Source organism: Sus scrofa, chromosome 2, assembly GCF_000003025.6.
Source record: "Sus scrofa isolate TJ Tabasco breed Duroc chromosome 2, Sscrofa11.1, whole genome shotgun sequence".
NCBI classification, from domain to species: Eukaryota; Metazoa; Chordata; class Mammalia; order Artiodactyla; family Suidae; genus Sus; species Sus scrofa.
This window is the reverse complement of record NC_010444.4, coordinates 129427885-129452425: the sequence shown is the minus strand read 5'-3', so window position 1 is coordinate 129452425 and position 24541 is coordinate 129427885. Positions and strand designations below refer to the sequence as shown.

Genomic DNA, 24541 nt, shown 5'->3' with positions numbered 1-24541 from the left:
CAAAATGAGTTCCATTTTTCTGTAGTACAGTTTACTTGTTAGATTTTTAAAAGGCTTTTCCTGGTATAGGAGAATGTCTTAGGAGGCAACGAATTTAAAATTAGATGATAAAATACGTCCATTGTTCCCGAGAGACGATCCTGCGCTGCATGTTCTTTCTGTGTCGAGATTTTACTTGGCCCTAATTGCTGACTCGTGATACCTATTTTGGCTGTTTTCGGGTTTGGTCTGAGAAACTGTCGTGGCCCCCAGGCTTCCTGATGTGCATGTGTATATCACCTAATCCTTAACAGAAAGAGACGAGCACTAGGACAGAGTATTTATATTTTTCATTAGAGGGAATTAATTCACAGGGAGTGGGACCAATTTACATTTTACCTAAGAGTTTCATGTGGAAACATGAGTTAATTGGCACCACATTTCTGATGTCTTCCAGCCGTGTTTGAGGGCCCTTTATAGATTGGATCCCAAGCAGCTGCCCTGTGACCCATCTTTTAAATCTGCCTCTACTTTATTCTTCTGGTTTTGTCACTTTTCTATGAAGCCTACAGTTTAATGAAAGGAAAATATCATCAGTAACTTTTGCCAAAATGGATGTGAAGAGTCTTTGAACCGCTGGACTGTCCTTGTAGTTTTTTTTTTTTTTTTTTTTTCTGGGTAGCAGTGGGTGTAATGCAATCTTTTCATTCTATTAATAATACGTTATGCATGGTCACATCCCTGGTTAATTAGACTTACAGTTTTCAATTAACAGCATTTTTTGATGATACATTATTATCCTTATTAGTGAGGTCGTCGACTATATTATAACAAAGACTGAAGACTCTATTGTCAGCATAATCCTGAAAGAACCATTTAACTTTATGAAATGTATCTGGCGAAGGAACTTCATATTTTATTTGATGTATAATTTGACCCCCATAAAGAACCAAATGATTGTCTTTTCCCTCCCTTCTCAGAAGAAAATGTCCAGCACTTCAGCTGGTATGAGTATTTCTCAGTTAAAATGAATAACAGTCAGAAAATGAAATCTGAATTTTTAAAAATTGAGTAGATGGGCAGTTGGATATTCTTATTCAGCGATTTATCATGTCTTTGGATAAAATTTATAGTTCTATGTGAAACTGATTAACTCCATTAGATTTTAATTATTGGTCCCAAATCAATACTCTTAGGAGCTTCAAGCAATTCCATTCACTCATTCTGAATCAAGAGGTGGATTTCGGGTGGACGTATTCTTTTAGTTGACATTAAAACACTCTATTTAGTTTAGACTTTTGTAAGTCATTTCTACCCCCTACTGTTCAAATATGAGGACGTTAAAACCTATAGGGATCAGAGGAAATACATGACGGGTTTTCTGTCTGAACTGCCCAGCAGCTATGGAGCGATTGATTTTGTCTCCTTTTGTCTTCCCAATTGGGGGGCCAGAGTGTGGTCTGATGCTCTGAGGGATTTGCCCTTGGCCTCTGTGATGTGGGAGGGAGGATGGACTCGGGTGTGGGTACTTCTTCTCTCCAGTACCCACACCTGCTTGCTTCATTCTGGCTTTTCAGTGAGACAGTCAAGTTTAGAGGAGGGGCTCAAGCTGCACCATTGCTCTTTCAAGTTATTGTGTTTCCCCAAATGGACCCATCGTTCTGGCATCTGTCATCACTTCTGACTTCGATTCATTTTGTTTGTGTTTGAACTCTCTGTATACATGGAATCATAACATGCCTTCTTTCTTCTTTCATGCATGGCTTTTTCCCACCAGATGATGTCTCTGAGGTTCGTCCTGTTGTGTAACAGCAGTAATAGTGCATTCTTTTTCATTGCTGTACAGCAGAGGCCGACAGTAAACACTTAGCCATGTAGGCCATATGGTCTATGTTGCAACTCCTGAACTCTGCCTTTGCAGTGTAAATGCAGCTGTAGACGATCCTGTTAATGGGCAGAGCTGGATATGACCCACAGGCTGTAGTTTGCCGACCCCTGATGTATTATTGAAAGACTATACCACAATTTACCCGTTCTATTGTAGATGGATGTTTGGGTGGTTTGGGGCTTTGGGAAATTATGCCTCAGGCTGCTGTGAACATTCTTATACATGTCTTTTGTGCATATTTTTAATGCTTGGTGTGTCCTGGAACTGTTGGATAAAAGGGATGCATATGCTCAGCTTTGATGAATGTTGACAAAATGGTTTCTGTAATGGTTTTACTGGCTCATACTCCTACTGATAGTGTTCCAGATGACTTAAATTCTTACTAAAACTAGGTATTGTCATTAAAAATGTGATTATGTAGTGGTATCTCATTTTCCTTATGATGAATAATGCTAAACGTCTTTTCATATGCTTATTAGGCAATTTGGATTAAAAAAATACTCATTCAGGAATTTTTAATCCAGTTTTTGAAAACTGGGTTGTCATTTTTTCTTATGGATTTGTAATATTTCTTTGTATATTTTGAAAATAAGCTATTTGTTGGAAATATGTGTTGCAGATATCTTTTCACATTTGGTGACTTGCCTCTCTCACTCTTAGAATGGTATCTTTTCAAGTATAGATGTTCTTAAGTGTAATATCAAATTTATCAAAAATTTTCTTTATGGTTAGCTCTTTCTGTGCTCTGTGTGAAGAAATCTTTATTTACACTAAGATCATAAATATACTCTCTTGTGTTAATGTCTAGAAGCTTTATTGTCTTTCATCGTCACATCAGTGATCCAACTGGAACTGATTATTATTTGCGTTTATGGTATAAGGTAGGGATCTTTTTTCCACGTAGATACCCAATGATCCAACATCATTTATTCACAGGATTGCTTAAACTGTTTACAATGCACTGGAAATTCTGTGACCAACACATGTGCATTAGTTTCTGGTCTCAGTTCTGTTGACTTGTTGTCTCTCCTTGTGCCCATAAGGCACTATGTTAATTGTTATAATTTATAGTTAGTCTTGACATCTCCTAGTGTAAGTCCTCCAACATCGCTCTCTAAAACTGTCTGCTACTCTTGGATTTTGCTCTTCCATGTACCTTTTAAAACACCTTAGTAAATTTGCAGAGAATTTCTGTAATGTTGTTTACGATTGCATTGAATCTTTAGATCAGTTGGGGGACACATGGCATCCAACCCATGGACATGATATTGTTTGTAGTCTCTTGTGGTCTTAAGTATCTGCAGTATCTGTAAGTATCTCTTTCATTTCCCATGTGGGTAATTTGTGCCTTCAGTATCGCTTGCATTCCATGCTCTCCCCTCTCATTCTGAGATTCTCACTCTATATATGTTAGAACATTTAATCATGCTTTAGTATCTTATGCATGTTTTCTGTGTTTTTCTTCCATTTTTCTGTTCATGATTCAGTCTGGACACTTGTACGTATCTATCTTCCCGTTTATTAATGATCTTTTTTGCTCATTTTAATATGCTATTCAGCTCATCAGTGGAGTTCTTAAATTCAGTTATGGATCAATCAATCAATCAATCATCTTCGGTGAGGCTATTGCCCATTCCAGGCCACTGTGTTCAGCTTGGCTCTTTTCTTGTGCAGTGAGTCAGAAAATGGTATGAGGGTAAAAAGTGGAGGCTGATGGCCACACTACCTCCCATGCACACGTGTGTTTAGTTCTCTCTCTGGAATTTAGTCCCTCAAGTTTTGGATAGCTTATTTGATCTCTTGTGACTCCAAATACCAGTTTCAGGTGTTTTAGCCATCTTTTATACTTGCTTTCCATTGAAGGTTTAGTCTGATACAAATTATTTTGACGTATAAACCATACAGTTTTAAAAACAAAGTTTTTGTTTCCATTTGCTGTTGAATTTGGCCATTTCAATTAGTGGAATATAAACCAAATCCTATTTATCACATTTAAAAGACGTTTTCCTTTTTCCCTTTCTGTTGTAGACATGTGCTAATGGAAGATTTTCAGATGGGTAAGATGTTTTCCAGGTTTCAGCCTTATCATTCCTGATTGAGAAAGTGTCTGTTTGAGAGTTGTTCACCTTTCTCTTCTTCTTATCTACTCGTTTTATGAGCTTAAGATCGTACTTGGGAGTGACAGTAACTGCTATCACGCAGTGCTTAGCATTCACAAACCATGCTGTAATCCACCGTCTCATTTAGTTTGACAACAAAATATCCTGTGAGGTAGGTGGTGTTATTACCGCTGGGTGGCAGTTGAGCAATTCAGGCTCAGGTAGGTCATGGGCTTTTCTCCTCATCACATTGTCAGTAGGTGGCTCGTTAGGGGTGACATCCTTGCCTTCCACAGCATGCTTTCCCCGTCCTGTTCTTACCCTAATCATGACCTGGCAATTGGCTGGGAAACAAAAGCAATTAAAATAGTGTTTACTCTTAAGGAGTTCCCAGTTTAGTACATTATATTGCATTAATTCCTAGGAATTAATGTTGTTATTTTTTCAAAAGTGCCAAAGCTAAAAATATCCTTCAGCTTTAGCAGACTCTGGAAAATAAAGATAGGAGTAGAATAGAAAGGAACCTGAATCAAATTTGGAAAGCTCAGGGAAGGCAGAACTAGGATTTTTGCTCTACTTACATTTTTATAGAATGATGATACCTAGTGTGGCTTCAGGGCAAATAGGACTCGTAATATACATTTCACATGAGAACCCTCTTCTGTGTACCTCCTAGCAATTTGGGGAAACCTTCTTCACCCTGACATTTTTCAAATTCTTTAATGCTTACTTGTCTTTTCCTTGAATTTATGTGCCTTGGAAAAAAATTACTTAACCGAGAATTAGAGTCTCAGCGCTTTTATCAAGTGACATGCGTCCCAGAAAAGTGCAGATGAGGTTAGAAACGGACCCAGGCTGACTTGCTCACGTGCCTCTGCAGAGTGACACGGGGCATGTCTGTGTCTCCCCAGGTGTGTTTGGAAGCATGTGGTCCTGCTTTCAGTTGTCACGGTGACCTGGGTGGGGCTACATCTGACACTGAGTTCCCCAGGTCAAGGGGCCTTGATGTGGAGGGACTTAAATGCCGTATTAAAGAGTTTTGACTTTACCGTGCCAGCGTGGTGAGTAGTTGGAGACTGAAATGATTGTGGGGAAAAGTTTAACCAGATGGTGATTTAGGGTGACTTTCAGAGGTAGAGGCTGGAGGCCAGATACCAGGTAAAATGTTTTTGCAAAAGCAGAAAGCAGGAGTTGTATTAGAACATGGGAAGGGAGAGGGAGCGTTGGTTACATATTCAAATCCACCTTATAGCATTTGTGAGCGAAATAAGAGAGAAGTGCTCCGTATTTGGGGGCATGAAAGTGGGGAAGAGTGAGGCATAATTACATAATTTTCTTATTTTAATCTGGATTTTTTTTTGGTGGTTTTTATTTTAACGTGTGTTTTAGCAGGTACAATTTCTAGCCCTTTAAATTACTACTATTTTCAGTATTTGTGACAAAGGAAGCCTCAACATTCCGACAAAGGCTGGAGCTCACAGTGCCAGTGTTCAGAAATCTTTCTTAGAGACGTAGAATATACACAAATGCCTTGTATGTGTTCCAACAGGGTGGGTGGGACTGGGACGATAGCCTTGTGCAACAGAAGCCGTCTGTTTGCTCATTGATTAATTTCTAATTGGGAAGCTCTCTGTGAGTGTATTTATTGTTTTCTTTCTTTCTTTCTTTTTTTTTTTTTTTTTTTGTCTTTTTGCCTTTTCTAGGGCCACACCCATGGCATATGGAGGTGCCCAGGCTAGGGGTTGAATCGGAGCTGTAGCCACCAGCCTACGCCAGAGCCACAGCAATGTGGGATCCAAGCCACATCTGCAACCTACACCACAGCTCACGGCAACGCTGGATTGTTAACCCACTGAGCAAGGGCAGGGATCGAACCCGCAACCTCATGGTTCCTAGTTGGATTTGTTAACCATTGAGCCACGACAGGAACTCCCCAAGCGTATTTATTGTTAATGTACGTAGGTCAGTCTGGGTGTACGGGGAGGCATGTTTGTGTCTGCCCAGGTGGTCAACATGGCTTAATAATAATTTGGGAAATTCTTTTTTTTTTTTTTGTCTTTTTGTTGTTGTTGTTGTTGCTATTTCTTGGGCCGCTCCCACGGCATATGGAGGTTCCCAGGCTAGGGGTCGAATTGGAGCTATAGCCACCAGCCTACGCCAGAGCCACAGCAACGCGGGATCCGAGCCGTGTCTGCAACCTACACCACAGCTCACGGCAACGCCGGATCGTTAACCCACTGAGCAAGGGCAGGGACCAAACCCGCAACCTCATGGTTCCTAGTCGGATTCGTTAACCACTGCGCCACGACGGGAATCCGGGAAATTCTTAAGTTCTATTACTGTTACTAGCTTACAATATTATCACCAGTTCCTAACTACATTTTCAGTGTCTACAGTAGAAATTCTAAACCCAATCAGTGCGTTGCAAAAAACACGATTTTGGCTTTTTGTTAGTTTTCCTTCCTTGTGGTTTGCAGTTAAGCCTGGAGCAGGTGGTGCCTGGGATGTAAACAACCAAGACGCAGGGGTGGGGTTTGAGGGTGGGCAGTCAGGTCCTGTTCTGGGCTTCGTGTCGTCAAGAGGTCAGTGTGCTTTGATGACACCTGGGAATGATTTTTGTTCCACGGAGGTGGACTTGCTTCTGATGCTTCGATTTTCAACGGTGCTCCCAAGAGCAGAGGTCTGCTTTAACTTTGGTTGGGTCTGGATAATATTAGAGCATTGAGTAGTCAGCTCTTGGGAAATGCATGTCTAAGAGCATAAACTTATAAAATTTAAGTCTTGACTTCTTCGCCCACGAGGAGTCTCTGACACTGAGCTAGTTAAAAAAACCTCTTTAAACCTTGATTTTCTCACCTGTAAATATGGGGTTAATAATAGTAGATGCTGGAAGAACCAATGATAGATTAAATGCTTGGGCAGCTCTTAGCTTAGCATCTGGCAGTTAGTAATTGCTCAATAAATGCTAGCTATTATTATTATTACTAGTAAGTCTACTGGCTCTTAGGTCATTTATCTCCAATGGCAGAGATGTCAGATACTCTCATAGATAGCATTTTCAAGGGATAAATTACATAGGGTTTGCTGCTGTATAAGACTTGGGCAGTCTCCCTTTTCAGCCAAGAACTCGTGCAAACAAAGCATGTGCCAGAGGGATCTGTGGGGTGTGCAATGTTGTGTTTCTCAATTAGAATTTGAGACCGTTCTAAAGCGAGCAGAAAAGATAACCTGTGTGTGGATGAAGTGACATCGATTCAGCACAGATCCGTGAGCAGCTACTAAATGTAATCAGATATTATGCAAATCAGACCTCTGGTGTAGCATGCTAATGACAACTCTCCTGTAAGTAACACTTATTTCAGGATCCCACTTATTCTCATTAAATAAGCCCAAGGTTGTTTGCATTCTTTAAAAAGGAAAACTGTCAGTAGGAACTCTGAGTCATGCTTCATACAACAGCTACACCTGTTTCTTTGATTTGCTTGAATATATATATTTAAGGAACCAGAAAGATTTTGACTTTCAAATACATGCGTTAAATACTCCTCCTTAAAAATCACCTTGGAATCACAGTTCAAACTCATATGTAGAGAGAGTTTTAGAAAAGGTCAATCTGTTAGTGCTGATTTCTATGCGGAACCTCGATTTTCATTTAGGACTTTTTATTTATTTTATAATCTGAAGGAAAAATATGGCAATAGACTTGAAATCAGAAGTCTTCTGCAGAGTTCCCATTGTGGTGCAGTGGAAACGAATCTGACGGTATCCATGAGGAAGCAGGTTCCATCTCTGGCCTCGCTCTGTGGGTCAGGCATCCCACATTCCTGTGGCTGTGGTGTAGGCTGGCAGCTGTCGCTATGATTCGACACCTAGCCTGGGAATTTCCATATGCCATACCTACCTGCAGCCCTTTAAAAAAAAAAAAAAAAAAAAAGCCTTTTGCTTGGACATGTGGCGATATAATCATTTCCTTACGGTTGTTGGAAACTTTAAAACATGTAAGTTTTGGAGTTCCCATCATGGTACAGTGAAAATGAATCTGACTCGTATCCATGAGGATGCAGTTCGATCCCTGGCCTCACTCAGTGTGCTAAGGATCTGGCGTTGCTGTGAACTCTGGTGTAGGTTGCAGACCCGGCTTGGATCCGGCATTGCTGTGGCTGTGGTGTAGGCTGGGTGATTTGTGATTTGACCCTAGCCTGGGAACCTCCATATGCTATGGGTGCAGCCACTGCCGCCCCCCCAAAATACATAAAGTTTTGATCTCATTGTTTTATTTAGTGATCAGAAATTAGAACACATAGATACAAATGTCTACATTTGAGGCGGGAAGTTTGAGAAGTCACTTACATCCTCTGTATCACTCTCTGCTCAAACAGATGACCATTTGCTAAAAGAAATTTGAGTTGAACTTTACATCAAGAGACCTCAGGTACTGACAGTCCAGAGAGCCTCCTTGTACAAACCCTTCCCCAGTTTGGAAAACTGGTATTATCTTTGCCACTTGAAAGAAAACCAGTTATTTGGATCCCGAGTTCTGATATCTAAAGACATAGGCCTTGAGCATCCTTTATAATATTCTCTTTAATAAACTTACAAACTACTTCGTAAAATGTGAATTTTTCAGTGAGAATAGATGAGTGTTCTGAGTCAGAAGCCGTTATGCCCACTGCAGAAGGAATGCATTTTAATAAGAGGAAAATGAGTGACACTTTCCGTTTCTTCGGTGAGATTAACCAAGGGTGTGTGAAAAATTGTTTTTGAGGAGTATTTTCATGGGAGGCAGAACAAACTTAGTTTCTGAATATTCAAGGTGATGTGCTGCAAAGGAAGAGACAAATTCTCCCCTTTCAGAGGGAATGTCTGTGAGGTCATTCTCTTAACCTTGGTGAACTTCAGCATATCAGGGGCAATGTAATAATTAAAAACTCATTTCACAGCAGCTGATTACGCTTTGATTCACAATTACACTGTCTTTCAAAAGTCTCCTCTATCGGAGCATTTTGAAAATATGATGGCTTCATTATTTGTTATATTTCCAAAGTTAGAGCTTCAAAGGAGCTGCAAAAACTTTCTCAATCATCTCGAAAGTCATGAATAAAACATGCATACCCAGAATTTTAAATTAAAGTAATTAGACCACATTAGAATCTTAGGGAAAAAAAAAAATTTAACATCCATGTCAGCATGGAGAAAGATGCCCTTCATTAAATTACATCTTCCTGTCCACATTTTAAACTGCCATTTTAAGGTAACATTAAAAGAATAATTACTGTGATTAAGATAATTTTACAAAGTATATGTTAGAAAATCAGACCACAACATTTTCAGAGTATCGTTCCAATAAATTTTTTTCTATAAATTATTTGAAATTAACAAAACAATATCCTAAAATTTATACCAACTCTCTGGGTCCAAAATAATGAATAGAAAGCAGGAGGCTGATACTTGACTAAACTGGACAGTTCTGCTCTAGGAAGTGAGGAAGTGTGATCTTCAGACTAATACTTGTTAGATTGATATAAAAACATCTAAGGATAGGAGTTCCCTTGTGGACCAATGGGTTAAGGACCTGGCACTGTCACTGCAGCCTCTTGGGTTGCCGCTGTGGCCCAGGTTCGATCCCTGGCATGGGAACTTCCTCATGCCAAGGGCACAGCCAAAAAAAGAAAAAAGTACATAAGGATAGAGTGTTGAAACAGTATAGCTCTTGATATACTTCCAGATAAAGGTGGTAAGCTGAACTTGGGACCTGGGGAGTACTCATTCAAGTGATCTCCAAATTTAGGAAAAATGCTAGCAAACCAAGAAAGATCAAATTGGGTTCCGTGAAGGAAAATAGAGATAGGTGGGGAGGAAATCCTGTGGCTTAGATATCACCAAGTCGTACTTCTATTTTAATCAGCAGCTTCTAGATACATAGTTACTGTATTAAATATTTCTCACCTAAAATCTGCTTCTTGGGTCATTTTTCCAAAGGCAAGAGACAACTTTTTTGTGTAATGGAAGTCCAGGGCAACACAGAATTAATTTTAGCCTGTAGTATAATTTTGCTCATTAGCATAAAAACTGCCAAGGATGCTGGTCCAGGGGTGGCACTTGAGAAGTACTGGGTTAGTGCTGTGCTTTTTAATCCTGGTTGCACATTAGATTCACCTGTGCCTTGCTCTGGACATTGTCAGGTAAAATCTCCTCAGGTGATTCTAGTGAATAGACAAGCTGGAGAACCACTGAGCCTGCAGAATCACATCATAATCGGGCCCAAATGTGCCACAAGGAAACCTGTTCATTAGACTTGAAGCTTTATGTGATTTCCACCTCATCTGCTTCTGCACAAGTTGGCTGTGAAAGATGCTTCTGGGCGATGGTCTTTTTCTCTGGGGCAGATAATTTTGGATGGCCAGTTTATACCAAATGCTCATTGTTTGCACTTGCCTGGGTGTACAGAGTTGTCAATATTGAGTCTGTCACGCTTCCTTGATGGGTCTAAAGGGATTGGATGACCTGGCCAACCAAGACCTGGGCAAAATGTAGTTCTCTAGCATCTTATTGGAGCTCTGCAAAGACCTGCATTTGTTCTGCTTTTTGTTTGTTTGCTGTTGGTAGAGTGGAGCTATCTAGCTGGTACCCACTTTCCCATTAAAGTCCTCAAACCTTGTGATGAGGCCTCTAAGAGAGACCTGCTTAAGCTTGGGGGAAGATGCTTCCCATTCAGGAGCTGAAAACAGGCCTAGATATGGGGGGCAGGCGTTCCTCCAGCACGTACACCAGTCTAGGCTTTCTTCCTTGTCTCTCAGCAGCTTGCTCTAACCCAGCTCTGTCTATGACTAAGGCAGGGTGGTGTGTACATGTCTGTGTGTAAGCTCCTGACTGCTGGACCATGACAACCACTCATCCCACCTCTGAGCCTTTGAGAGTGAGGAATGGACTGAAGGTGTTCAGGAGAGAGCACCGTTTCTGTAAGTAGAATAATCAACCATTTTTTGCTTAGGACTGTGCCAGTTTTAGCGCTGCAAGTTCTGCATCTCATGAAACTCCTCATGCCAGGTTAGTTGATGGTTGGTCATCCCACTGGTAAGCCTATATGAGTCCCTACCCAGTGCTTAACCCTTTATCTGTAAAATGGAGAGAGTAATAGCGGTTGCTGTGACGATTAAATGGCAATATGCAGAGAGCTGACAGTTCCCACTTAGTGAATGCCATTTTCTACATGTAATGGACAGCTGCAACTATTTTATATAATAAAATAGTTTTTAGCATTTTATATAATAAAGTCAAATAAAAGACCTAGGAAGCCTTACTAGACATAAAGGAGATTTAAGGGAGGAAGAACTTACATCCCTTTGAGAAGGTCATGGATGATGTCGCATTTGGGAAGTGTCTTCAAAGCTGAGTAGACTCATGACAGGCAAAGAGTGGAAGAAGGTGTTTCAGGCATCCAGAACAGCAAGACATGGTAGAGGCAGGGAGCGTGAACTGTGTCCAGGAATGGTAGAATTCAGGAGATTTGGCTGGAACAAATACTTGTAGCAGCAATAAAGTTAGAAGGATAAACTGGAAGATGTGAAGTTAAGATGAAGGGTTGGTTAATTTAGTACACAACTGAGAATTGTTGAAGTTTTTTTTTTTTTTTTCGGTTGGATTTTTTTGTTGTTGCTGTTTTTAGCAGTAAAAGAATATAATAGGAAAAAGAACGCAGAAGGAATAACTCTGAAAGAATGTATAAGCATTTTCCTTCAAGTCAATATAGACTCTGCAAATAGGTGCCAGATATTTTCCAAGTGATTTTCAAAGTGGAAAGAAATGCCCTTGAGAAGCTGTCTTATTAAATATGTGCTTCCAGTTGCTGGGCATGAAGGGCACTCTATTCTTCTGTTTAGTAATCACTAGAAGGCTTACTCCCCTAAAATAGCTATCAACTTAGATGCCAGTCAGTCAGTCATTTGAATGGTATTCATTGAATTTCGATTACGTGCCCAGGAGCATAATCACACAGGGATGATAGAAAACAGTGTATGAAAGGCACATTTCCTGCCCACAGGTAACCCAGTCCATCTGGGGAAGAAAGACTGACCCATGGGTACGAATTTTCGAGTGGATCCCCGTAGAACAGTATGTGACCAGCCAAGGGATTATTGGCTTTTAGATCTTAGAAAACCAGCATTATTCCAGGACAAGGACCTGTAATTCCTCTGTTTTCTTCACTCTTCTACTTCAGTTGTATACCTAGCATTTGACTAAGCACATAAAATGGGATGCAAATTATTCTCAGAGTAAATACATCAGACTGTCTTTGTTTTTGATCACAACTACGTAAATCACAAGCTGCCTCTTAAAGTTCCTCTTGAGGAACAAGATAACACAGTCTGTGAGCAATTCAGAGTGATCGACTATCATCTTCTCATCCAAAGGCAGATCTATGCTGAGGGAAGTGAGAAACACCTTTTTTTTTGGGGGGGGGGGTTGAAATGAGTTATTGGCTTTTTAAAAAATAACTAACTCAGGTAGTTAATTTGTACAGTTTTGAAAGCTGGCTTCTTGCCAATCTACTTAAAACAATTAAACAGAGAAAATTCAGTTTCCTTAAAACTCTTTTCTAAGAAAAGGGGAAATCTACCTTTTATTCTAATTTTTGAAATAATGTGATTCAGAGGAAGTTGTTAGAGTTTTCAAAAATATTTAAAACCAAAACCTCTAAGAAAACATTTCTAACAGTTTCTAAAATATTAGGAAAGTAAAAGCATTTGCAAAGCGCTTCCAGCCAATTATTGGTACATTTCATAGTGTCAGCCGGAGAATATGAGCCTATATCTGCCCTCAAGGAGTTTTCAGTAAAGTTGCGATGAAATATATGCATAAAAATCGACTGTTAGCCTCTAGAAAGTGCTCAATAATTGGAAAAGAAATTAAATGTATTAAGAAAGCTTGTTAGTGTGTGTTTTTTAAACTATTGAATTCAAATGATGCCTTAGATCTAACATACACAAGTCATAAGTTATCAGAGTTCCATTTTGGGTAGAGTTAATGAAGACTAGCAGAAAGTGAAGCCCTTCCAGGGGTGTAATGAACATTAGGTATTTTTATTGAGAGAACTTGGATGCATTTTGATTAGGAAAGTGTCTCACTGCAAATAGAGAAAGATTTGTGTGTGTGTGTGTGCATAATAAAAGGTCTAGAGACTGGGGTAGCTGTTCGAGGCTGTCTCCAATATTCCCCAGCACTCAGGCATCTTTATTGCCATCTTTTCTCATTCTTCACTGTTGAAAGATGGCTACTTACCTCCAGCCTTCATCACATCTGAATACAAGAGAGTAGAAGGGGGAAGGCTGAAGGTCTCACCCAGTACCATTTGCTTACAGATCCTTGGTGACAGCTGGGTCACAAGGCCACCCATAGGTACAGTGAGCAAGAGAAGGTGTTCCAACTTTCTATCTCTAAGATTGAGAAGGGAGCTGTGAATGGCTTTTGAGTAGGTAGCACTCAGTGTCTGCCCTAGTGCCTTTTTTGGGGGAGGAGGGGGAGCTCACAGTGGCACATGGAATTTCCTAGGCTAGGGGTCGAATTGGCCAGAGCAACTCGGGATCTGAGTTGCGTCTGTGACCTACACCACAGCTCTTGGTAACGCTGGATCCTTAACCACTGAATGAGGCCAGAGATCGAACCTGCATCCTCATGGATACTAGTCAGATGTGTTTCTTCTGTGCCACAACAGGAACTCCTCCTTAGTGACTTTTTTTTTTTCTTTTTTATTTGTCTTTTTGCCATTTCTTGGGTCGCTCCTGCGGCATATGGAGGTTCCCAGGCTAGGGGTCTAATTGGAGCTGTAGCTGCCGGCCTACGCCAGAGCCACAGCAATGCGGGATCTGAGCTGCATCTGGACCTATACCACAGCTCATGGCAATGCTGGATCCTTAACCCAGTGAGCAAGGCCAGGGATCAAACCCACAAACTCATGGTTCCTAGTCGGATTCATTAACCACTGCGCCACAACAGGAACTCCTCCCCCTGAGTGACTTTTTAATTTTAAATTTGGGGAAACATATGCTTGTTCGCCTGAGACAGACCTGGTTTATTCCTAACATCCTGGTGCCCCATCTCATTTAGGATTTATATTGTTTTCCTTTTTCCATTTAAAAGATGAAGTGGCATTATTGTTAGTTGCCTTAAAATCAGCTGGGAACCGTGACGTAGGCCTCCACTTGGTGTCCAGATTCTTCCGTGGTCTTGTCTGGAAGTGTGTGAAACCAGTGCGCAGTAAGTACGTTGGCAACATAACCAGTGTCTCCCTTTCGAGACCAGTATGCAGGTTTCTCAGCGATAAAAACGGTGTCCTTGGTTGCTGGTAACTAGGGAAAGCTAACTCCTTCCAGTCTTGAGTTGTGGCGGAGAAGTATTTTCCTGCTTTCACCCTTCAGGGCCCTTGGTATACTATCCAGTTGTGTAGCGGCTGGTGCTTCAGCCTGAAACACAGAAACCGCTGAGAGTGCGTGCCGTGGGATGTGCGGGAAAGTATGGGTTTGATCTTCCTGAAATGGGTAGCAGGACTGGAAATAGGCAGAGAGAATAGTTTGAATGTTCTTGCAGAGTGATTTTATCATTTATTTATTTATTATATTATTACTACTTTTTTGTCTTTTTGCCTTTTCTAGGGCTGCTCCCACTGCATATGGAGGTTCCCAGGCTAGGGGTTGAATCAGGGCTGTAGCCACAGCAACGCCAGATCCGAGCTGCATCTGCCACCCATACCACAGCTCACGGCAATGCCGGATCCTTAACCCACTGAGCAAGGCCAGGGATCGAACCCTCAATCTCATGGTTCTTAGTCGGATTCGTTAACCACTGCGCCACACCAGGAACTCCCTATCATTTATTTTATGACATTATTATACAAATATCTTCGTTTTGGTGCTCTCAGAGGCAGACCTTCAACAAGGATCAGGACTTTATGTGTGGAGCGTGGGTGATTGCTGGACGGTCGTGGGGAAGGAAATCAGGACAAAGAAGGAGGCCTATCAAAGGTGCACCATTAGGCCATTTACCACAGCATGGGACTGGCGCTTAATCCTGTAGGGAAACTCGGGGATATGGCACAAAACACAGAGTTCAGAATTATTTCACTGAAGGGGCACCTACTCTGGAGAGTTGATAGTTGGGTTTCACCTGGGAGGGGGTGATCCTGAGTTGAATATAAGTCGATGAGTTGCTCAGCCCTTGTGGATTTCTGTACAAACAGGTGGCACAGCTGTCCCTGATTTTGAGGGGTGGGTAGAGGAGGGGAACTCTGTCACAGAGATGTAGGTACTGGCAGGAAGTGGGCCGGAGGACACCGATAGGTTGGAGGGCTGTTTGCAGGATGCGGAAACTGTTGGCTATAATCACTGATCACCGATCACAGATCGGTGGCAAATATAATAGTCATGAGAAAGTTTGAAATATTTCCAGAGTTACCAAAATGTGACAGAGACTTGAAGTTAGCAAGTGCTGTTGGAAAAATGGTACCTTTAGACTTGCTCGACCAGAGGGTCGCTACAGAACTTCAACCTGTAAAAGAACACAGTATCTGCAAAGTGCAATAAAGTGAAGTGCGATAAAATGAGGCATGCATCTTTGTAGGTATGTGTAGTTAAAATTTTTTAGAAATAATTTCATTTTTAAAATAATTTTTGATAGCAATACTTTATAAGACCATGAAGATAATAAAGCCAATTTCTTTGGCCAATAAAGAACTATTCCAAAAATGTTATAATTATTGTCAGGACCCTTTTTACTACCAGCAGGGTCCTGGTCTTGACAGTATATTGTGTTGTCAATTTAATTAAGCTTTCCCTAAAAACTCAGCATTCCCAAAACAACTTTCTCATCCAGTCATATCTTATCTGCTCTTTATAGTGATTATGGGTAATGTGCTAAGGCCATATATATATGGTTTCATTATATTCTTTAAATAAGGTAAATTGTTTTTCAGATAAGGCAGAGTAAGAAGTGCTAATTTTCTTTTTTTCTTTTGTTTTTGCTTTTCAGGGCTGAACCTGCAGCATATGGAAGTTCCCATGCTAGGGGTCCAGTTGAAACTGTAGCTGCCAACCTATGCCACAGCCGCAACACACAGGATAGGAGCAGTGTCTGTGACCTACACCACAGCTCCCAGTGAAGCCAGGGATCGAACCCACTTCCTCATGGATACTAGTCAGATTCTTTTCTGCTGAGCCACAAAGAGAACTCCTGCTTTCTATTATTTTACCAATTGTGTTAAAGTCCCTGAGCCGTAATTCAAACATCTGTGCCATCTCTGCCTTTGGTTTTATTAATTAGCTCATGATGATGAGTCATTTCTTATTTATTTGTTTTTATTTACTTAATTTTGAGTGTATAAGAACAAGAGAAACTGAGGTTAAATAAACGGAGGTTTGTTCTGGAAAGAGCATACCTTCTCTCAGGCCATTAATGTGGTGGGTTGGGCCATTCTAGCCCCTGGTGAACTGGGTTTGGGCATTATTGTCACTTAAGTTAGAATCTGTGCACTAGGTTTCAGAGTCCCCCAGTGGTGGGATACCGCTGTTTTCTACTTAGCATGGGGCCTGGAGTCTCTGAGGGTCTCTGAATTCTCCAGCCCCCAGACTTTCACAGGCCCAGAGTGTCTGTGCCTCAGGGCTGAGTCTCTCAGCATTCCTGCCCCTCCCCCAGGGGAAGGCTGCAGGCAGGATCCCAAGTGCCAGAAGCTTTCTCTCTGTGTTTTTTTTTTGTTTGTTTGCTTTTGCGTTTTTGGCTTTGTCCAAGGCATGCGGAAGTTCCAAGGCCAGGGAGCGAACCCATACCACAGCAATGATCACACTGGATCATTCACCCCCTGAGCCACCAGGGAACTCCCTGGAAGGTTTCACTTGACATCTGTTTCACCTTTAGACTCAGACAAGCCCTATTTGTCGTGCCACAGACCAACTCTCTGTCTACGCTCCTGCTTTAACTGTGACCTTCCCATGACCACTTGGTTTAGGCCTGTGAAGAAGTTGATGAGAAGGTGCAGACTGTGTGTGGTGCTCTCAGGGACCCTAAACTGTTAGACCCACCCACATTTTGCTTTCAGGAATTTATTAAAATTGCGGCTTCTTAAAATCTGACTCATATCTATGGTAGGCTTCTATTCTCGCTGACCTGCCAGAGGTGAAATATATAGCGTTTTTTTGTCTCTTCTTGGAGGAGCTTGTTACTCTTTGTGTTTCACTTTATTACTGTACCTGACAACGCTGGCTCTCTGATGGGCTCAAAAAAATTATTTTTTGTGTATTACCCAGCTAGTTCTCATTGGGTGCGAATAACTTTCACGTGTGACTTTCTGTATTAAGCGTTGACAAACTTTGATCCATGGGCCACATCCTGGACATCACCTGTTTTGGTAAATGCAGTTTTATTGGAACACAGCCATACCCATGTTGCTTATATATTTTCTGTGGTTACACATTGAGTATTTGTGGCAGAGACCATATGGCCTGTAAAGCAAAAATTATTTACTATCTAGCCTTTTACAGAAAAAGTTGGCTAGCCTTTGTTCCACATATGAAACAGGCGCAGAAGTCCACTTGATGCTCTTAAAATTTTGTTGCATCCTGGAATAAAATTCCAAACTTTGGAGGAGGCTTCCTGTGTTTCTTGGTTAGAATGACTCTTCTCTGTATTTTGTTGTTTTTTAACCACTGCACTGCATGTTTTGTGTGGACCAACCGACTTTCCGATCTGGTTACTCGTTTGCCAAATATTAGGTCTTGTTTTTTAAAAATGGTATGTTTTGCTGATGAAAATGATACCATGGCCTGAATTTGGAGTCGTTTTTCTAATGTTGTAAGGTTTACGTTATTCCATTTATCCTTATCCTCTTAGAGACCAAGGCTTCCTTGTAAAGCCTCTGGTAGAACTTACTGGTTTACTGACATAGGTGTGATAAAGGAAAAGCATTTCCATGCAGTTAATGATTTACACAACCATGCTCTCCCTGCGACTTCTTTCACTGACTGTGTTAGGTCTATAAATGAATGTGAATTTGTAACTATTTAAGTATCATGGCCAGGGAGATAAGAAATATAGCAATCACAACTTTCTTGATATTTATTTTTTCTAATTATAAGCTCATTTGGAAATAAACTAATCTATAGGGGAAAGTACAAAAGTAGGTTAAATTGGGCGTACCCTTGTGGCCACAGCAGAAATAAATCTGACTGGCATCCTTGAGGACCCAGGTTTGATCCCTGGTGGGATCTGGTGTTGCTGTGAGCTGTGGTACAGGTTGCAGATGTGGCTCAGATCCGATATTGCTGTGGCTGTGGTGTAGACTGGCACCTGTAGCTCCGATGTGACCCCTAGCCTGGGAACTCCATATGCCATGGGTGTGGCCCTAAAAACAAAAAAAAATCCAAGTAGGTTAAAATTGACCGTGTTTTAACACTTGGTTTATTTCCATCTAGTCTTTTTAAAAAATATGATTGAATTTTGTCAAATGCTTTTTTTGCATCTATTGAGATGATCATGTGATTTTCATTGTTCATTTTGTTAATGTGATGTATGTATCGCATTGATTGGTTTGCAGATGTTGGACCATCCCGGCATCCATGGAATAAGTCCCACTTGATCACAGTGTATGGTCCTTGTAATATGCTGTTGAATTCACTTTATTAATATTTTGTTGAGGATTTTTAATCTTTTGTCATCAGAGATATTGGCCTGTAATTTTCTTTTCCTGTGGCTTCCTTGTCCGGTTTTGGAATCAGGGTAAAGCTGGCCTTGTTTAATGAGTTTGGAAGTGTTCCCTCCCCTTTGATTTCTTGGAAGAGTTGAAAAGATTGACATTAACTCTTCTTTAAATGTTTGGTGGAATTCACCAGGGAAGGTATATTGTCTTGGACTTTGTTGAAAATTTTTGTTGAACGATTCAGTCTCCTCACTAGTAACCAGTCTGCTCAGATCTTCTATTTCCTCATAATTCATTCTTGGTAGGTTGTATGTTTCTAGAAATTTATCCATTTTTTTTGTAGGTGGTTCAATTTGTTGGCATATAATTGTTCATAGTAGTCTCTTATGATCCTTTGTATTTCTGTAGAATCAGTTGTAATTTCTCCTCTTTTATTTCTGATTTTATTAATTTGAGCCCTCTCTCCTTTTTTCTTGGTGAGTCTCCCTAAAGGTTTGTTGCTTTTGTTTATCTTTCAAGAATCAGCTCTTTGTTTCATTGATCTTTTCTATTGTCTTTTTAGTCTCTATTTCATTGATTTCTACCCTGATCTTTCTTATTTCCTTTCTTCCATTACCTTTGCTCCCTATTCTTCTTTCTCTGATTCTGAGGTGCAAAGTATTGTTTATTTGAGATCTTTCTTGTTTCTTGAGGTAGGTATTTATCACTATGGACTCCCTATACTTACTCTTTTTTTTTTTTTTTTGTCTTTTTGCCATTTTCTTGGGCTGCTCCCACGGCATATGGAGATTCCCAGGCTAGGGGTCCAATCGGAGCTGTAGCTGCCAGCCTATGCCAGAGCACAGCAACAGGGGATCTGAGCTGCACCTGCAACCTACACCACAGCTCACTTGCTCACAGCTCTCAATGCCGGATCGTTAACCCACTGAGCAAGGCCAGGGATCAAACCCACAACCTCATGGTTCCTAGTCGGATCCGTTAACCGCTGTGCCACGACGGGAACTCCTCCCTATACTTATTCTTTTTTTTTTTTTTTTAAATTTTTTATTTTCCCACTGTACAGCAAGGGGGTCAGGTTATCCTTACATGTATACATTACAATTACATTTTCTTCCCCCCACCCTTTGTTCTTTTGCAACATGAGTATCTAGACATAGTTCTCAATGCTATTCAGCAGGATCTCCTTGTAATCTATTCTAGTTGTGTCTGATAAGCCAAGCTCCCGTCCCTCCCACTCCCTCCCCCTCCCATCAGGCAGCCACAAGTCTCTTCTCCAAGTCCATGATTTTCTTTTCTGAGGAGATGTTCATTTGTGCTGGATATTAGATTCCAGTTATAAGTGATATCATATGGTATTTGTCTTTGTCTTTCTGGCTCATTTCACTCAGTATGAGATTCTCTAGTTCCATCCATGTTGCTGCAAATGGCATTATGTCATCTTTTTTATGGCTGAGTAGTATTCCATTGTGTATATATACCACATCTTCCAATCCAATCATCTGTCGATGGACATTTGGGTTGTTTCCATGTCCTGGCTATTGTAAATAGTGCTGCAATGAACATGCGGGTGCACGTGTCTCTTTTAAGGAGAGTTTTGTCCGGATAGATGCCCAAGAGTGGGATTGCGGGTCATATGGAAGTTCTATGTATAGATTTCTAAGGTATCTCCAAATGTTCTCCATAGTGGCTGTACCAGTTTACATTCCACCAACAGTGCAGGAGGGTTCCCTTTTCTTCACAGCCCCTCCAGCACTTGTTATTTGTGGATTTATTAATGATGGCCATTCTGACTGGTGTGAGGTGGTATCTCATGGTAGTTTTGATTTGCATTTCTCTTATAATCAACGATGTTGAGCATTTTTTCATGTGTTTGTTGGCCATCTGTATATCTTCTTTGGAGAAATGTCTATTCAGGTCTTTTGCCCATTTTTCCATTGATTGATTGGCTTTTTTGCTGTTGGGTTGTATAAGTTGTTTATATATTCTAGAGATTAAGCCCTTGTCAGTTGCATCATTTGAAACTATTTTCTCCCATTCTGTAAGTTGTCTTTTTTGGTTTCCTTTGCTGTGCAAAAGCTTTTCAGTTTGATGAGGTCCCATGGGTTTATTTTTGCTCTAATTTCTATTGCTTTGGGAGACTGACCTGAGAAAATATTCATGATGTTGATGTCAGAGAGTGTTTTGCCTATGTTCTCTTCTAGGAGTTTGATGGTGTCCTGTTGTATATTTAAGTCTTTCAGCCATTTTGAGTTTATTTTTGTGCATGGTGTGAGGGTGTGTTCTAGTTTCTTTGCTTTGCATGCAGCTGTCCAGGTTTCCCAGCAATGCTTGCTGAATAGACTTTCTTTTTCCCATTTTATGTTCTTGCCTCCCTTGTCAAAGATTAATTGACCATAGGTGTCAGGGTTTATTTCCAGGTTCTCTATTCTGTTCCATTGGTCTGTCTGTCTGTTTTGGTACCAGTACCACACTGTTTTGATGACTGTGGCTTTGTAGTATTTCTTGAAGTCTGGGAGAGTTATGCCTCCTGCTTGGTTTTTGTTTCTCAGGATTGCTTTGGTGATTCTGGGTCTTTTGTGGTTCCATATAAATGTTTGGATTGTTTGTTCTAGTTCTGTGAAAAATGTCATGGGTAATTTGATAGGGATTGCACTGAATCTGTAGATTGCTTTGGGTAGTATGGCCATTTTTACAATATTGATTTTCCCAATCCAGGAACATGGAATATCTTTCCATTTCTTTACATCTTCTTTGATTTCTTTGATTAAAGTTTTATAGTTCTCGGCATATAGGTCCTTTACCTCCTTGGTCAGGTGTATTCCGAGGTATTTGATTTTGTGAGGTGCAATTTTAAAAGGTATCGTATTTTTGTATTCCTTTTCTAATATTTCATTGCTGGTATACAGAAATGCAACTGACTTCTGAATGTTAATCTTATATCCTGCTACTTTGCTGAATTTATTAATCAGTTCAAGTAGTTTTGGGGTTGAGTCCTTAGGGTTTTCTAGGTATAGTATCATGTCATCTGCATACAGTGACAGTTTTATCTCTTCTCTTCCTATATGGATGCCTTTTATTTCTTTTGTTTGTCTAATTGCTGTTGGTAAGACTTCCAAAACTATGTTGAAGAGCAGTGGTGAGAGTGGGCATCCCTGTCTTGTTCCAGATTTGAGTGAGAAGGCTTTCAGTTTTTCCCCATTGAGTATTATATTTGCTGTGCCTATACTTACTCTTAAATTCAGTGAACATGTGGACATAGAGGCTGTGTGAAAATGTGAGCATGCCTTATGGTTTATATGTGGGGTGCCCTGAGCAGAGGGAATTCCCAAGAGATAAGTTGTTGCTTGGCTACCATGGGGTCATAAGCAACTTCTGTTGATGTCTCAGCATTAGCTGGAGAACCTAACATGAATTGCTAGCACACACATCCCGACTCCCCCAACCCACTCAGAGGGCTTGTGGCTTGCCCTATGGGAGATCAGCTATTTGTCTCATGTCCTTGATGACAAAGAAACCATAATGTTGTTCTGTGGACTGTTGCTCCCTCCTTTCAAGTGTATGATCGTATTTTCAAGCAATTGGTTTTACATTCACCCTCGAAACTTGCCCAATTCTCAGTGAAGTTCACTGCCAGCAGCATGTATGAGGCAGAATGCTGATTTAGTTCATAGGATGCATTGAGCCACATTGCCATGGTAACCAGCAGACAAACCTGAGACAAGCAAGGCTGCAGAGCAACTGTAGCCATCGCCAAACAACAAATCAAAGGAAAGTGTCTCAGGAGAGATTTCTAATTATCACACATTTGTCCTTGCAGCTAAACCAGAGTGAAAGGGAAGTGGTACCATCGGCACTGGCATCTCGAGGTCACAGAATCACGGAAACTTTCCTATGCTCCTGTGGGGATTCTCTAAAGCCTTCTGCTGCCTTAAGGTATATTGAAATAGATTTTTGGACTGACCTTTTCCTTAGAGTTATCACCAAGTCCTTAGTAGTGATAACTGTAATGCTCTATAGCTTAAGATATTTTACAGGCAGCAAGGCAATTTTAAAAAGTCTCACATCTGTGAGCCTGAGAGCTAATACCATCTGAGATGGTTCTCTGACATCTTGAAAAGATTTCTTCTGTTTATTTCCTCTTTATTTTTTTCCTTTTCTACCTCCTCTCTAATATAATCAAACTTATTTCAGTAAAGCTTAATGACAGTGGCGTGCAAACTGATAATGTTTCTAAGCAAATATATGCAAATCATGTTATAGTAAGACAGTCAGGGTTCCTAGAGTAACAACTGGTAACATCTGTTTGCTCACGAAAAAAGTGCTTAAGGTTATACAGCTATCACTAAAGATTTATAATTTGCAGAGGAAATGGTTGGAGAATTCCTTTTCCTACTTCTAAATATGCTGAGATCAAGGCTGTCCAATCCTTGAGACAGGGGAGCGGTGATAAATGAAGACACAGCATCACATGAATACAATTCGAGTTGCCTTTGTTAAGAGAGTACTTCAACCTCTTTCTTGCAGTAGGTTCAATCTGCAAAGGTATTTGCATTGGTGGCCGTCTTTAACATCTCTCTTCTGCATTAATTCACATTTCTGACTGGCATATGCTGGAGGCTGGCCTGAATCACCTTTGTTTTATTAAAGGTGCATTTAAGGTCAACTACTACTAACTGCATTGTTAAATATTGATTTAGCCATTTGAATTAATGTAATTTTCAGTCCTTTCCGTACTTAATGTACACCAGCACCCCTGTGACCCAGTCAGACAGAAGATCAATACTGGGCACTCAGCTCATCCTGAAGCTGGGTTGACTGCTTTCTGTGTTCAGTTGTTTTCCCATGGAAGCCAAAGTGTTCAGGATAATGGGCCATTGGCATGTCTACCGACCACCTGCAAATCTTCTGAATGCTTCCCTCTCTTGCAAAATGTTTCTGACCTACTTAGTGGTCAGTATTTTCCAGGCTTCTGAATGATACGTTGCCCTTGTAGAGTAAAAAACAAAACAAAACAACAGTATTAGGAAAGCAAAAAAAAAAAAAAAAAAAAAAAACCTGCAAGATTCGAACAGCAAGGTCAGCACTACATGGATTTATAACATGTTAGAATCCAAAACACGCCTTAGCATTACTTGACTCAGCACTCTCATTTTATTGGTGGTGCAATGATGAATTTATAGGATCAGAACTAGAATCCTGGACTTTGAAATATTCTCCTTCCTTGTACTTATTGACCCTAGTCCATATCATTTGTCTTTCTGCACAAATGAGGCAAAGTAAAGGGATTTTGTGGTCATGTTCATTAAAAAATCATTGAGTCAGGCCAAAGAAAGAGTTTGGTATTAAAATGAGATAGTGTATCTTGGCGTAGACCACATAGAGACTCTCCTTGAAGAAGTACCACGGCGACATTGCCTCCTTTGGAAATTTTCACTTGGCTCTTGAACCACTAGACAGTATTAACTGGCTTCACTTATTCTGGTTTAAAATAAAGATAGAAGAAAAACATTGATGTTGAAATTAAAATTATAGTTGATGTATGTTCTTTTCCTCCCTGCCTTTAAGTCTCGAGATTCCAGGAGCTGTGTTTGCGTCTGTCTGTCTGTCTGTCTGTCTGTCTATCTATCTATCTATCTATCTATCCATCTTCTTTGCCTAATGATGTAGCAAACATTCAAGGAAACAGAGCCAAGAAGTAGAAAGAGAGAACCAGGACCTCAAGTGTCTGGATCCGCCATGCCTGAAGCTAGTGATGTCTCTGAAAGTTTAGGTTATATAAATCAATAAATTTGTTTGCTATTGTGGTTATTGTTTTGAAAACCACAACCAAGTATCACAACCAAGTATCTCAACTTCCTGGCAAAAATTTAAACTGAGTTGGGTATTTGAGACATA

General features: G+C 40.5%; 1 long non-coding RNA gene across 1 annotated transcript in view; it reads left to right on the top strand.

The window, feature by feature from the left end:
• LOC102158243 overlaps positions 1-24541 on the top strand; it is a 1168296-nt gene that overhangs the window by 33923 nt on the left and 1109832 nt on the right. The window contains exon 2 of the long non-coding RNA XR_002342080.1: positions 22464-22579. This is a non-coding gene — a long non-coding RNA (uncharacterized LOC102158243). The remainder of the gene's footprint in view (positions 1-22463; positions 22580-24541) is intronic.